The sequence below is a fragment of the Pelodiscus sinensis genome, chromosome 6 (genome assembly GCF_049634645.1).
Source record: "Pelodiscus sinensis isolate JC-2024 chromosome 6, ASM4963464v1, whole genome shotgun sequence".
NCBI classification, from domain to species: domain Eukaryota; kingdom Metazoa; phylum Chordata; order Testudines; family Trionychidae; genus Pelodiscus; species Pelodiscus sinensis.
In genome coordinates, this window is record NC_134716.1 from 72,151,692 (window position 1) to 72,166,580 (window position 14,889).

General features: G+C 42.0%; 1 protein-coding gene across 12 annotated transcripts in view; it reads left to right on the forward strand.

Moving 5' to 3' along the window:
* KIAA0825 (KIAA0825 ortholog) overlaps nt 1-14,889 on the forward strand; it is a 380,197-nt gene that overhangs the window by 216,708 nt on the left and 148,600 nt on the right. The window lies entirely within an intron of this gene.

The window sequence follows — 14,889 nt, forward strand, 5'->3', positions numbered from 1 at the left end:
TTTGGCCTGTCTACACTGGGTCAAATGTCAGAACCTCCCCTTTTTCGGAACATCCCTTCTTCCTCATAAAACAAGGTTTACAGGGATGCTGAAAAAGCACATCTGCTCTTCCAAAATATTTCAGAAGAGCAGACGCATACCCTGGATACGGCAGAAAAAACTCTGCAGTGTAGACATAGCCTAAAACTTTAGGCTTGCCATCAAGCTGTTCCTTCCTTCTCACTCTTTAGCTTTTAGTTAGCAAAGTGCTACTAGTGATATGATTCAATGTTGTTATCCCAGTTAAATACACAGAGATGAGACACAGAGCTTGAAGCACCATTTCCAGAGCTGAAGAGAAAGTCTGAATCCCAGACCAGTGCTTTAGCCAAAAGACAGTTCTTCGCCTTTGTTATTGAGCCAAGTCACTGTAAAAAGCCTACTACGTTAGCATCTTCACATAGGGATGTCATTTAACACCACCCCTCTGATATTTAACACTATGGTTACGTGGGACCAAGATTAAGCTCACCTGAAGGTAAGATGCTGCAAGATTAAGGGACTGAAGGGTTCCATTCCCATGTTGGTAGGCTATCTGTCAACAGATGCTGTGATCTCCTGGCATTTGGATGGCCTTTGAACTTGCCATGCATAACCCACGCTGTTACTGACAAGTTCTCAAAAAGGCCAATTTGCCTGACCAAATTCCTTTTTGGCTCCAACAGCAAACTTGTTCTATTCATAAGGTATGAAACTGGTGTGTGTCCTATATTGTATGGTAAAGAGAGAATTCAGAATTGTCACTATGAAAAATGTCATTGAGGAAACCTTCTTTTATGTTAGTCTCTAGATTGACAGGTTACGACAAAACTGCATTCATGTTGCTTGAATACATCTTTTGTCTAGTTTTACATGCTTTTTGACTTGTCTAGAAAATGACATATTGAGGTTTTCATTAGCTTTAACCAGGTGTGATTTTCTCTATGGAAGATACCTTGGTAGGACTGCAGTTGAGGACGAATAAACCAGTGAAGCTTAGAAAGGCCATGGCCTTTCTTCAGATGGTAGTAATGAGTTGAAAGACTCATTAATCAACGACCAAGTCACAGGTGTGATGGCTTTCCTACAATCTGCCAACAGACTGTGAAAGTCACATCCAGCACACTAAACTGTCAAATTATACACATCTACAAACATTCTTAAACTTTTTCTTTCAGTGTTAACTCAAACACACAATCTTGTAGTGCTATTTATAATGAGTTTGCAGATATTGCATTCACATTCTCTAAAAAATAACAGTTATAAAGAACCAAAAGAATATTTAAAATTGTTCTCTTTGTGTACAAATGTGAATTAATTAGCAGCAATTATGTGGAGATATATAAACCTAGCAGTTATTGCAATGACAACTATATAATTAGTTGTGTAAGTTTTTAACCTTATTTTTTTAAGTTGTAGAATTTTTAGTATGCATAAAATGGGAGTGAAAATACTCATTAAAGTAAATGCAGAAGTACAGAGTTTTCTAGCATGTAAACAGCAAGGGAAATAGACCTCTTTTCTCTTTCATCAGTCTTTATGATGGTACTAAATTTCTTTGGAGAGAAGACTGCCAGGTTTGTTGCAGTGCTGTAGTGTGAACAGACCCATAAAATTAGATTGAGAGGACCAGGATCTAAGACCACTTTGAGAAACCTGTTCACCAGATGCTCTGATTTATTTACTTACTGGCGCTGTGGCCATGGGGCCTTGCAGCTCCCGTTGACTCTGTTTCACCATTTGCAGCCAAGGGGAGCTGCGGGAACTGGCAGTCAGACCCACACCACTTCCCACAGCTCCCCTTGGCTGTAAAGGGTGAAAGAGAGCCAATGGGAGCTGTGAGACTCTGTGGCCACGGCATTGGTAAGCAAACAAACCGGAGCAGACAGTTAACAGGTTTCTCAAAGCAGTTTCGCAGACCACTTTGAGAAACACCGATCTAAAGTGAGAATCATATCTCAGATTACAGCACTTATTTGACAAAATATGTGGCTGGTTCACCCACTCCTAAAATCTGTCAGCTGGAGCCCCAGGGAACAAAAACTCTTGAGATTTTTCCACATCATACTGCTAGGGAGTATGGTTTGATCTCCTAGGATAAGTGGGATGCTAGGACCATCTTTGCCAAAACTTTATTCCTTTCTTTTGTAACCCACCCTTGGGCAAAATTATCTTCTCTCTCTAAAGCTATGTCTACACTGGGAAGATTGGCAACGAAAGTCTGTTGACATGCAAAAATCGCCAACAGTGAAAACCAGTCAAGCCAGTTTTTCTGCCTTCCATTGTTGACATTTCATGGTAACATTACTAGCACCCTGTTAATAGGTAGAGCAAAGCACTGTAGTTAAGTGCAGTGTTGTGGAAAGGCAGAGGTGATCCCTGTACTCCTTGGGGTTCCCTCGTAGCTATGTGAGCTCTCCATGCCGAACAATGTCAAAGCAGCACAGCAGTCTCTCCATGCCTCCCCACTGCAGCAGTAGTCTGCCTCCCCACTGCAGCAGAACAGGAGCATTTGTTCTTTCTTTGTTCCCCAAATGAAGCAGCACACACAGCAGTCAGATGCTACTGAGAGCTTTGAAAGGGGAGGGGGTGCATGTCCGCAGGGCAGTAGAGATCATAAAACACTGAACACGGCCATCAGGGCAGGCATTGTGGGATACTGGTGGAAGCTAGTCTCTTGATGAAACAAATGGCAGAGTTCACACTGGCTCCTTGTTTACAAAAAAGGGAGGAGAAAAGACAAAAGTCTCCCACAGAGCTGAAAATTTTTTGTCACCAAAACTGAGAGTTGTTTCTGTCAAAAGTCACATTGCAGTATAAATGCTCTCAGGGTATGTCTACACTACAAAGTTAATTTGAACTAACAGACGTTAGTTCGAATTAACTTTGATAGGCACTACACATAGAAACCGCTAGTTCGATCTTAATTCGAACTAGCGGAGCGCTTAATTCGAACTAGGTAAACCTCATTCTACGAGGACTAACGCCTAGTTCGAATTAAGCAGTTCGAATTAAGGGGTGTGTAGCCACTTAATTCGAACTAGTGGGAGGCTAGCCCTCCCCAGCTTTCCCTGGTGGCCACTCTGGGCACCACCAGGGAAACTCTTCTGCACCCCTCCTGGCCCCGGAGCCCTTAAAGGGGCACGGTCTGGCTACGGTGCCCGTGCCAGGTGCAAGCCTGCCAGCACCCAGCCAGCAGACCCTGCACCTGGCACGGCACGAGCCAGCCACCTGCTGCCACCCAGCCCTCCGTCTCTTCCCGGGACCAGGCTAGCAGCTCCCAGGAGCCTTCCCCGGTCCGCAAGCGGCGAGCGCCTGCCTGGTCTAGTGCGGAGATCATGGACCTCATCCATGACCTCCCCACTAGGCACAGGAAAGCGGCCATCTAAGGCAGGATAGCCGCCAGCCTGGCCACCCAGGAGCAGGTTTGCATGAAAATCAGGGTGGTCCAGTGAGACCCCCGACCCTGAGCCCTGAGCTTAGAACGGCCGTACTGGGTCAGACCAAAGGTCCATCTAGCCCAGTAGCCTGTCTGCCGACAGCAGCCAACACCAGCTACCCCAGAGGGGATGGACCGAAGACAATGAACAAGCCATTTGTCTCGTGCCATCCATCTCCAGCCTTCCAAAACAGAGGCCAGGGACACCATTTCTATACCCTGGCTAATACCACTCCATGGACCCAGTCTCCATGAATGTATCTAACTTCTCTTTAAACTCTGTTCTAGTTCTAGCCTTCACAGCCTCCTGCAGCAAGGAGTTCCACAGATTGACTATTTGCTTTGTGAAGAAGAACTTTCGCATATTAGTTTGAAGCCTGCTACCCATTCATTTCATTTGGTGTCCTCTAGTCCTTCTATTATGGGAACTAATGAAGAACTTTTCTGTATGCACCCTCTCCACACCACTCGTGCTTTTATAGACCTCTATCATATCCCCGCTCAGTCTCCTCTTTTCTAAGCTGAGAAGTCCCAGTCTCTTTAGCCTCTCTTCAAAAGGGACCTGTTCCAAACCCCTGATCATTTTAGTTGCCCTCCCCTCTCCCACCCTCTCTCTTCCCCTCTCCCACCTCCTTTTTCCAGTCTCCCCAGAGGTTAATCTCCCCTCTCCAGTTTTGTTAAATAAAGAGAGTTTCTATTTTTGAACACATGTGTCCTTTATTTTTTACATTAGGAAGGGGGGCTAGGGAGGGGTAAGTGGAAGGAGGTGAGGGAGGAATGGGGGAGGAATGTCCTGCAGCCCCCCGATTGACCCTCCTCTCGGATGGCAGCCTGAGGCAAGTGCAGCCGGGCTGGTGGCTGAGTGCTGTGATGTGCCGAGTGTGGGCATTCAGGGCACTCCAAGCCAGGACTGCTTTGCTGTCCCTCATCGAGTTAGACAAGCAAGTGGAAAACTCCTGAGAACTGTCCGTCCAGGGTGGGGGTCGGATCCCTTTAACCACAGCCCTCGGCTAGCCTGAGACAGCAGCTCCACACTCTAAGTCCTAACCTGATGCCCTGCCGGCACTGCTTCCGGCCATCCTTAACCTCGGTTCAGGATCCACTCAGTGTGGACATGCTAGTTCGAATTAGCAAAACACTAATTCGAACTAGTTTTTAGGTCTAGATGCACTAGTTCGAATTAGCTGTTAGTTCGAATTAGTGCTGTAGTGTAGACATACCCTCACTGTTTTGTCACCAAAAGGCAGGTTTTGGTAAAAAAACATGGCAGTGTAGACAAGACCTACATTTAATTGATCTCTGGGGGAGAGGTATAAGAGGTTTTAGAGGTTGATATGTTCCACTTCAACTCTAGCACCTTTACACTACTCATCTCAGTGCAATTGTATTTTATTGACAAAAATTTTTATGGGATATACAGATGTCACATTGTATCACCTTTTACAGAAAGAATATGTAATTGATGTATTTTATTTTAATGGTGATATATTTTAAGAATATATTTTGCCATTGGGATTTGTGGCAGGGTGCTAGCCCCGCACCCTTTATCCCTGAGGTGTGGTCCTTTGAATGCAGGCCCAGCAGCCTAGTCCTTTAAATGCAGGCCCTGCGGCGTAGTCCATCAAATGCAGGCCCATCAGCCTAATCCTTTAAATGCAGGCCCAACAGCCTAGTCCATCAAATGCAGGCCCCGTGGCCTAGTCCTTTAAAATCAGGCCCCACGGCCTAGTCCTTTAAATGCAGGCCCCGCGGCTTAGTCCATTACGAGATCCCCTCTTTAGGATCTGGGAGGAAGGGGTAGGAGGGTCCAATCCCTCTCTCTCCACTGGCCCCACCCAGGGCCCTATCAGTGGTGGGTGGTTCCCACCACTGGCTCAGCAGGGAGTTCTCCCCAAAATGTGCCAAGTCCACCGGGGCTTTTCCTGCTCCCCATCCTGGATTGCTTCCTACCCCATCCCCCTGGCCGACAGCTGTCCTACCTGTAGATGTTGGTCTGGCGGCAGCTGCGGCGTTAGCAGGTGTAGCATCGGGGTCAGGAGTGGCTGTTATAGTGACGGCGTCTAGGAGGGCTGCATGGCGTAGCAGGTGTTGCAGCTGGTTCGGCCAGGAGACAGTAGCAGCGTGGGCAGCTGGTTCAGCGTCTCTCTCTCCAGCTGCCGCGGCCATGGCTCCGGAGCTCGGGAAGTAGCTCCTTCTCCTCCGGAGGTCAGCCCCAACTGAGCAGCTCTGCAGCCTTTTATACCTGGGCTGCACTGGGAGCATACCCAGCAGAGCTGCAGGGGAGGGGCATATGCTACCCAATAGGCATGCTCCCCTTCCCCTTGTCTAGTGTGAGGTAGGCAAGCCCCGTCACAGGATTACAGAGAAGTATTCCTTGAAGTTAAGTTTGATAGCCATTTATATTTGCCCATATTTTGGTGGCTATCAACTTTTGTTGTTGCAAAAAACTGTCCTCTATGAGAATACGGAAACAATCCCTTTAATTGTAGTAGAGAAGAATTTGATAACTATATTTAAATACAGCCAAACTCTTGCCATGAAATTGTTAATGAGATTAGCAATAAAAAGTATGATTTTTCATGAAATAATTAAATGCGTAATTTAAACGTAGATTTGGATAAAAATGTAAAGCATTTCTATGGTATATAGTCAAACCTCTTTAAATGGCAAATAAAAAAATCAAAGACTTTATTATTGATTCTGAAGTACAAAGGAAAGCTTTCAAAATGTTAAGTAGTTGCACGTCTTAAAAAGTAAATTTTCTCTTTCATTACTTATTCTTTTTTAAATTGATTTTTAAACATTATACCACTTGTTGTTTCATATGGTTTTATTGTCTCTTCATTCCTTAAAAATAGAACTTAATGTAGTCGCTAGACTCAAGATAAGAAATTTAAAGATAACCAGCCCTTTTTCTGCACAACATTAAATTTATTACAGTATATAAAATGGCAACTATGTAAGACATTTTTATACAAAGTTTTTAAATTCTCAGCATAATGTTTTCTTATTGTTTATGATGTTTGTGCTATATATGTGAAATATTGCTCATGACTTTGGAATAAGCATAGATAACAATGACCAGACAGATGTTCTGATTTAAAAACAAGATGCAACTTGGTTCAAAAGTAAAAACTGATATGTCTCCAATAATATGTAAGTATGGCCTTGAAGGACCTTAGAGAGGCCTCATTGCCCTAGTTAGCAATGTGATGGGTTGGATCACAAAAGTCCCCTTAGGGTTGTCACCTGGTGTACTGTACTGATCAAGCAACTTAGGGTGTGTCTACACAGCAGGATTTAACTCAAAATGAGCTTTTCAAATTGAAATATCTTATTTCAAAATTGGGAGTGTCTACACGGCACTTATTTAAAAATAGAGCACTCTTTCTCTGACTTCCCTTACTCCTCATTCAATGAGGGTTACAGGAGTCGGAGTAAGAAGTCCTTCAGCTTGACAGTATTTCAACATTATTTCAAAATAACTGACTGTTGTGTAGACGCAGACTAAGTTATTTTGAAATAACACTACTTATTTCAAAATAAGGTTGCTGTGTACACGTACCCTGAGCCTGCCTTTCTGCTGTCTGGGGCTCCCCACCACACTGTTCTGCTGGACCAGAAGCTCTAGTCTCCTCCAGCCAAGGAACAGAGTTGAAGTAACCAACTCCCTCCCTTCTGGGACTGTTCATCTATAAGGCCATGGACAGCACCCAGCAACCAAAGCCCTAATCTGTTTTACCCCGTGTAAAGTTTTACACAGAGAAAGCTCTTAAAGAAATCTGCTTTCTTTATCAAGGAAAGAGATATTCACATTGGTTCTCCCTCAGGCAACAGTTTTTTACACTGGGCTTAATAATAAACAAAAGTGTTTTATTAAGTATACAAAATAGATTTTAAATCAGGCTTGGGCAAAATTTGGCCTGCAGGCCAGTTCCAGCCCACCAAGCCACCAAATCCAGCCCATGGAGGCAGCAGGGAGCCCCAGGCAGGCTCCCCTGCTTGCCCCACAGCCTTGCGCGCCATGCAGAAACATGGCTGCAGGGCTCCGTTTCTGTTTTAAAATTGGAGGAGAGGGGGGAAGTTTCAGGAGCCGCCTGATCCCTAGCACAATCTCACTGGCTAGTTTTTGGCTAGAAACCAGCCAATGGGAGTTGCTTCTTGGAATAACAGGCAGCCAGAAGGAACCATAGCCCCTCTCCTAGGCTCAGTTATTCAGTGAAGCACATGTCCAGGCAAGCAGGCAGGCTGGCTGGCTGGAAAATGTTTTAAGCTCTGCAAGCCTAAGCTCTGCAGGTAGTCAGGCTAGTTTGGCAGCTGGCAAGTAAGTCTCTTGGCCACAGCCTGCTTCTGGCACCACAGCCCTTTCCTATCCCAACCCTCTGCCTCCCCCCAACACTCAACATACCCAAACCCTCTGTTCCCCTCTTACACTCATACCCCCTCCCAGATCTGGCACCCCAATCTCCTGTCCCAGATCACAATCCCCTTCTACACTAGGTCACATTCCAGTCCCCTGCCCTAGGTCACAACCGCCTTCTTCACCCAAACTCCCTCCTGCACCCCAATTCCTTAACCCAAGCTCCCTTGTGTACCCAACCTCCATCCCAGATCCTGTATCTCCCCCATTAATATAAAGGAAGAATGCAGCCCTTGACTACTTTTCAAAATCTTGGAGAGGCCCCCTGTCAAATTATTGCCCACTCCTGATTTACATTATTACAAGTTTAAACAGACAGATCAAAGTAAACTCTTAAGCCAAAATAAACAAAACATGCCAATTCTAATACACTAAGAAACTTGTTATATAAAAAAGATCTTACCCTAGAAGATTCTTATCTGAGGCCAGGGTTGATCTTTTTCTGAGATGGGCCCAGAAGTTTTGTCTTCACCCTTTTGCTATAATTCTTTGTTTCCAGCTCTCCTTTTAGGGCGGGGAGGCAATTTTGAAGCCAGCTGAAGACAGAGACCTGATTGATTTCCGTTCCTTACATAGACTTTCACCCGTGGTAGAAACCCTTTTTACAGTCTTCCCCATCCCCATGGAAAAGTAGCAGATTCTAGAAGGATTCCATGGTCACATGTCTTTCTAGGACCAACCACAGTTTGGACTTACAGGAAAAATAAAACTATTCACTGATCATTGGTTTGAGTACTGAGCAATTAAGTTCCTAAACTCATTAATAGCCCTCATTAGCACATTTGGAATTAAAAACAAATTCATACTTCATATTTCTAACATCACATACAAGAATGATACATGCACAAAAACAGGATATACAGGTTCAGCAGACTGTAACTTTTAAAATAAGTTGCATGACCTGTTACATACAAAGCATCTTCAAGTTATGCATATTCATGAGTCAGTTTTTCATAAAGAATGGGAGGGCATGACAACCAAGAGCTGTGATACCTAGATGCCGAAATCAAGCCAGGCTGTTATATGTGCCTTTATAACGGTACCTAACAAGGGCTGATGTGTTCTATTCCAATCACCACAACAGTTCCTGTATAATATAAACCAGTATAGATTATAGCATATTCCTTCTTAACCCAGAATAAGTTCTAATAGTGTAAGCATTTTTATACTGGAATAACTGAGTCCACATTTAATGGCATGGGGAGTGTTGCTGCTTTAACTCTACCAATACAGTTAAAGAGGCAAAACTTTCTAATGTAGACAAGGTCTAAGGTTTTCTTGGTTTTTTTTTCTCAAATAAGTGGTCAATAAGATATACAGTCACTTTAATGTCCTGAGTAAAATATAGGGCTTGAAATCACTCCTTTTTTTAACAACAGTTTGTGGTTTTTTATTTTTTATTTCCCTTCCCCATTGGGGTGCAGGAGAAGGTTCAGGTTACAGGCTCCAGGCAGCAATCACCTTGAGCAGCTCTCCACAAATGTGACATGTCCCTTGGTTCCTAGGTGGTACCTGGCAACTCTAGTACTACAAGAGTGAAATTTCTAAAGCACACTAATGTGTTGCACATTGCCTGGTTTATGTAAGACCTTCTGGTTCCCTGGTGCACCTTAAGGCTCTGTCAGAGCTGTCCCTTCCATTGAACAGTTCGGGGCAGGGATTTGATGGCCCCATGGTGGCTTGGGAGTTTACCAGAGGGAACTGGTGCCTGCAGCAGGGGTTGGTCCCACTCCTGTACTCACCAGTAGTGGTGAGAGCCACGGGAAGCAAATAAACCCAGCCCCAGCCTGCTCCACTCTGTCATCCCAGTTGGGGTGCTATGCTTCACCATGGAAGTGGAGAGCCAGGCTCAGGGGAGCACACCAAGTTGAGACCAGGTCATTCTGCAAAACAATCGTATTTAATAATTCTTGAAATTCTCTGAGTTCAGGTTGCAGCCTTCTTGAGGGCCTGATAGACTTTGGGTTCCAGTCTTTAACCCCTAGGGTATGTCTAGACTACATGTGTCTGTCGACGGAGCCATGTAGATGAGTTTACTAGACATAGGAAAATGAAGCGGCAATTTAAATAATCGCCACTTCATGTACATTAAAATGGCTGCCGCGCTCTGCCAATCAGCTGTTTGGCGGCACAGCAGGGCAGTCTAGACGTGCCGCAGTCGACAAGGGAAGACTTTGTTGACCGCTCTGTTATGCCTCGTGAAATGAGGTTTACCGGAGCGGTCGACAAAGGCTTCTCTTGTCAACTGCGGCGCGTCCAGACTGCCCCGCTGTGCCGCCAAACAGCTGATCGGCACAGCACGGCGGCCATTTTGATGTAAATGAAGTGGCGATTATTTAAATTGCTGCTTCATTTTCCTATGTCTAGTAAACTCATCTACATGGCTCCGTCGACGGAGATATGTAGTCTAGACATACCCCTAGTGGGACCAGTCTTCTGTGCTGCAAGTCTGTAAAAACTTCTCATATTTGCAAACAGATAAGACTCCATTCTTTCCAAAGAAGGGCCACTTCACACAATTTTACACACTTTCATTACTCTTTACTAGGTGGGTATAGATAACAAGGCAAATTTAGCTACAGATTTTTTCCAAGCCAGTATGTCTACCTGTTTCTATAGGTCTACGTTCTATGTTTTCTGTTTGTATGAAATTTTCCACAAGATGGAGAGAAGTGGGACAACAAGGGAAAATTAATCACCTGTAAAATCAATTTTTTCAGTCTATCTTCATCTGCCATTCTACATCCTTGAGCCTAGAATTGTATTATGGAGATTCTCAACTGTCTTGGGAGTAGAGTTGCCAACTTTCTAACCTCCTTGCCCTGTCCCTTGCCCCAAAACCCTTTCTTTTAAGCCCCCCTTCCTGCTCCATTGCTTGCTCTCCCCACCTTCACTCACTTGAAGCTGGATTGTTGGGTTATGGGAGGGATGAGGGACCTGGCTAGGGTGCAGGCTCTGGTATAGGATTGGGGCTGAGGGGTTTGGAGTGCAGGATGGGGGGTCAAGGCTGGGGTTTAAGGGGTTTGGAGCATGGGATTAAGGTGAGAATTAAAGGGATTAAGATGAGGCAGGGGGTGTGAGTTCCATCTGGGAGTGTGACTTGAGCCATCAAGGTCCCTTTTTGACCAAGCGATGTAGTTGAAAAGAGGATATCTGGCAACTCTTCTTGGGAGTTGAAAGTTTTAAAACTTCCTGTTGATCTGAGTGTGGAATCTGTCTTTCATTAGTTTTGCTTCCTCAGTAATTATTGGTGTTCTGATTGTCTGGGATCTTTCTTATAATGGGAAAAGAGGAAGGATTGAATGACTGTTAATAGTGTTCCAAAAAGTGACAGAATTGACTGAAGAAGTTAGTCATTACTTCACATGTAGGACCCAATACAGTGGAGTTTTCCCTGGAGGACTATGCTATTAGCATACTTAATTTACACATCTTAGATTTTACCATTTATTTTCTACTCTGCAGTTGCAAATATACTTGCAGATAGATTTTCTTGGAACAACAAAATCCAGCTTTATTTTGTGGCAGTTCAATACAATTCAAATCCACCCCGAAATCTTTTAATGTTTACATTTGACACTATAAATAAGGAGAGTACAGGCCCACCTGCTTTCTAGAGTGATTTAAGATTAGTAACTTGGAGCCACCATGAATTTTTCCACATAATGTGGAGTAATTAATATATTACCTTTCATTATAAACAGGAAAACATAAATAGTCTTAAGAACTTAATCATTCAAAAGCAGTGTTTTCTTGTGTTTTCCAGTTCCAAAGCTGAGCTTCAGAGCTAAATTAACAGTAGATAAGATTTAACAACAGTGAACTGTCAATATAAAAAATATAATTTTGTTGTACTAACCATAGTCATTTGATTTCAGAATTATTTTACTGTAGCTTTTGTATGGTGACTGAGCTTGAACATCTGTTGATATATAAGAATGTATCCTTAGATTATAGATCAACGTGGCAGCAGAGAGAGGGTGGTTATTTAATTTTAATGTCAAGGTCAGCCTGCATAATGTTGCTCTGTAGGCATAGGCAAGCCTAAAAAAGTAATGCATTTGTTTGTTGGAGACTTGAGGATATTTAAGAATGTTATGTATAAATAGGCCATTAAATCTGATCAGGATCAGTAACATTGGAAAGTGACCTAATAAATATGATTTTAAAGGTTTTATTTCTTGCATAACTTCTCTGGCTTTTATGAATGTTGCACTTAAGCTATTTGGAGATTGTTGTGCTATTTTATAGTAATACTCCCCAAAGGTATATTGTTATAAGCCCATATTTACAAGAGTTTGTAATTTGGTCATAAAAGTTTACACCAGACTGGAACAGGTGTAGATTATGAAACAAATATACATTATTGTTATTAAAAAGTGGGGATCTGTCTAATTTCTCATACTATTAAGCAATTTACCAGAGAGAGAGAAAATGTTACAGCTGTTGTGTCTAAGATTCATGGAAGAAAGGTAGTAGTCTGGATGGATATTTACCCAATAGGGCTTAACGGTTCACGAGGAGGTATTACCAAGAGCCACGTTCTTCCCTCAAAATATAATTCCTATTATTCCTTATCTCTCATAAGCACTTTTAAAGCCATTGCAAATTATGCACAAACATCAAAAGTACAGTACAGTGGCAAAATATGTGTTTATACCATATACTCCTTGGTCTTCGAAAGATTTATCAGGTAAAATAATTGTTAGATGTTTTTGTGGTTTTAAAAATGAAACTCTGAGATTACTATAATAAATGTCCACATGATTTTAAAGGATATATTACAATCACTTTAAGGAAATAAACATTTAAAAATATATATGCCAGCCATGAGACTTACATATTCACAAGATAGACCATATACGAAGTGAGAAAGACATTGTGGAATGTCATACCAAATTTGTATATTTCTACAATATGCATTTTCTTGTTGTTGTTTCTTTGACTATTAAAAAACAGGATATTAAACCAGAAAAACACATTCAATTAAATTGGGATAGTAAATATTTAGTGTTTCTCATGGAGAATTAACCATACAACCACCATGTATGTTAATGGGACTTGTGTAAATCCATGTGTTATGTTTCATAAATTTTCTTCTTCTGTGATTAACTAATACCCTCAAAGTATAATAAACAGATTTAAAGTTAGAGCTCCAGCCTTAACAATACCCCCCTCATGTAGAGAGGTATTTTTATCCCCATTTTACCAATACCTTAAAGTTCAATAGAGAGTCATTGCTGATGCCGGAGCACACATCATGTGCTTTCAGAAAGATATCCTGCTCTGTAACTGAACTGCTGCATTCTGCACCATCAGAATGGTTTTAAGATTTAGTACTTCCATCAAGATCCAGACAAACCAATAGCATTTCATAATCAATAACTTCAAACACAGCTGACAGAGCTAATGTACCCTCCTGGACTCATGATCTTTACCAGGAAGAGATCACTAACCAAAATGATCTGTGCCAAAGGCAGATCTATGCCACAATTTGTAATAGTCATGGAAATTGAAGGTGTCTAGGTACTCTTAGAGTTACTTCCTTACAACCTTCTCCACGGTCTTGTTCAGGGAAGATGTGGTGCTGGTTGATAGTTGACTATATGGTCAGTGTCAAATAATGATTTCTTGAGCAAAGCCTACACCAATACGTCTTTCAAAGCAATAGGCAGCCTCTCCTCGATGAGAGAGGCATCAACAATCTCCCCAAGCAAAGTATCCTGTACTTCACCACTGGCCCACAGCAGCCAGGAGGAACGTAGTTGCAAAACTCAGGTTGTGAGATGAGCTTCTGACATCTCTAGTACTACCTCAGTGAGCACCACTGGCTAAAAATGTAATGGAGAAGATGAGGTTCAAGACCCTGGAAGTAAGCAGACAGCCCATCCTTATCTTACCAGTATTTTTTATAAATACAACAAGCAATTTCCTCACAACAGGAGGACCTCAGCTCAATTTAGACCATCTTGATTTACTTGACTATTTGCCATCCAAATCTGCTGTCCAAGATTTTCTGAATGCTATGGTAGAGGAAGATAACCTTTTTGCATTCTGCACAGTTAGTACATAGTAATCTAAAAAAAAATGTTGTACATCATAATAGACAGATTACGGCTTTATGACTTTTGGCCTAAAACATGAGGTTTAGTATCATGTCCACATTTTTTTTCTTTTTTGTCCTAGTATTAACTATCAGCCTGTGGCACGGAACTCTAGTCTATTTAAGAAATGTGTACAAAAATCTTTCCTTCATTTTTTTAATTTGCCTCTTTTACATTTTATTTAATGTCTGCTTGTTCTTTTATTATGAAACAGGAAGAAAAGAAGCTATATTTCATCTCCCTCTCTTTATTATTTTATATACTTTTATTGTGTCTCCTCTCATTAATCTCCTTTCTAATGTAAATAATCCCAGTCTTTTCAATCTCTTTTCAAATGAGATTTTTTTCCATGTCTATTCATTCTGGCTTTCTTTTCCTGTACCATTTCTAATTCTGCAATATCCTTTTGAAATGGGGTAACTATTATTTCACACAGTGTTCTAGATGAGAGCAAATATTTATTTATTGGCATGATAATACTTAGTTTATTATCCTCTATCCCTTTCCTTATTCAGCCTAGCATAACATGGAGCAGTCATCTTCATTGAGTCTTCCATAGTGATGTGCAGATTCTTTTTCTAACTTGATACAGTTAAGTCCGAACCACATAAATTATATGAGTAATTCAAATTTTACCCTCCACTGTTCATTACTAGTTATTAACACTGAATTTCATCTTGTTGCCCAGTCACTGAAATTCCTCAGTATTTTCTAGGCTCAATCTAAATAATGTTATGTCATCTGCAAGTTTGGCACATCACAATTCATCCCCCTTTTCAGAACATTAATAGATATACTAAACAGTGCCAGTGTCATAAAAGTGAGTGTTTATTCCTATACTATGTTATCTGTCTCTTAGCTAGTTTTCAATCTTGGATATTTAGTTTCTCTAATACCATTTTGTGATA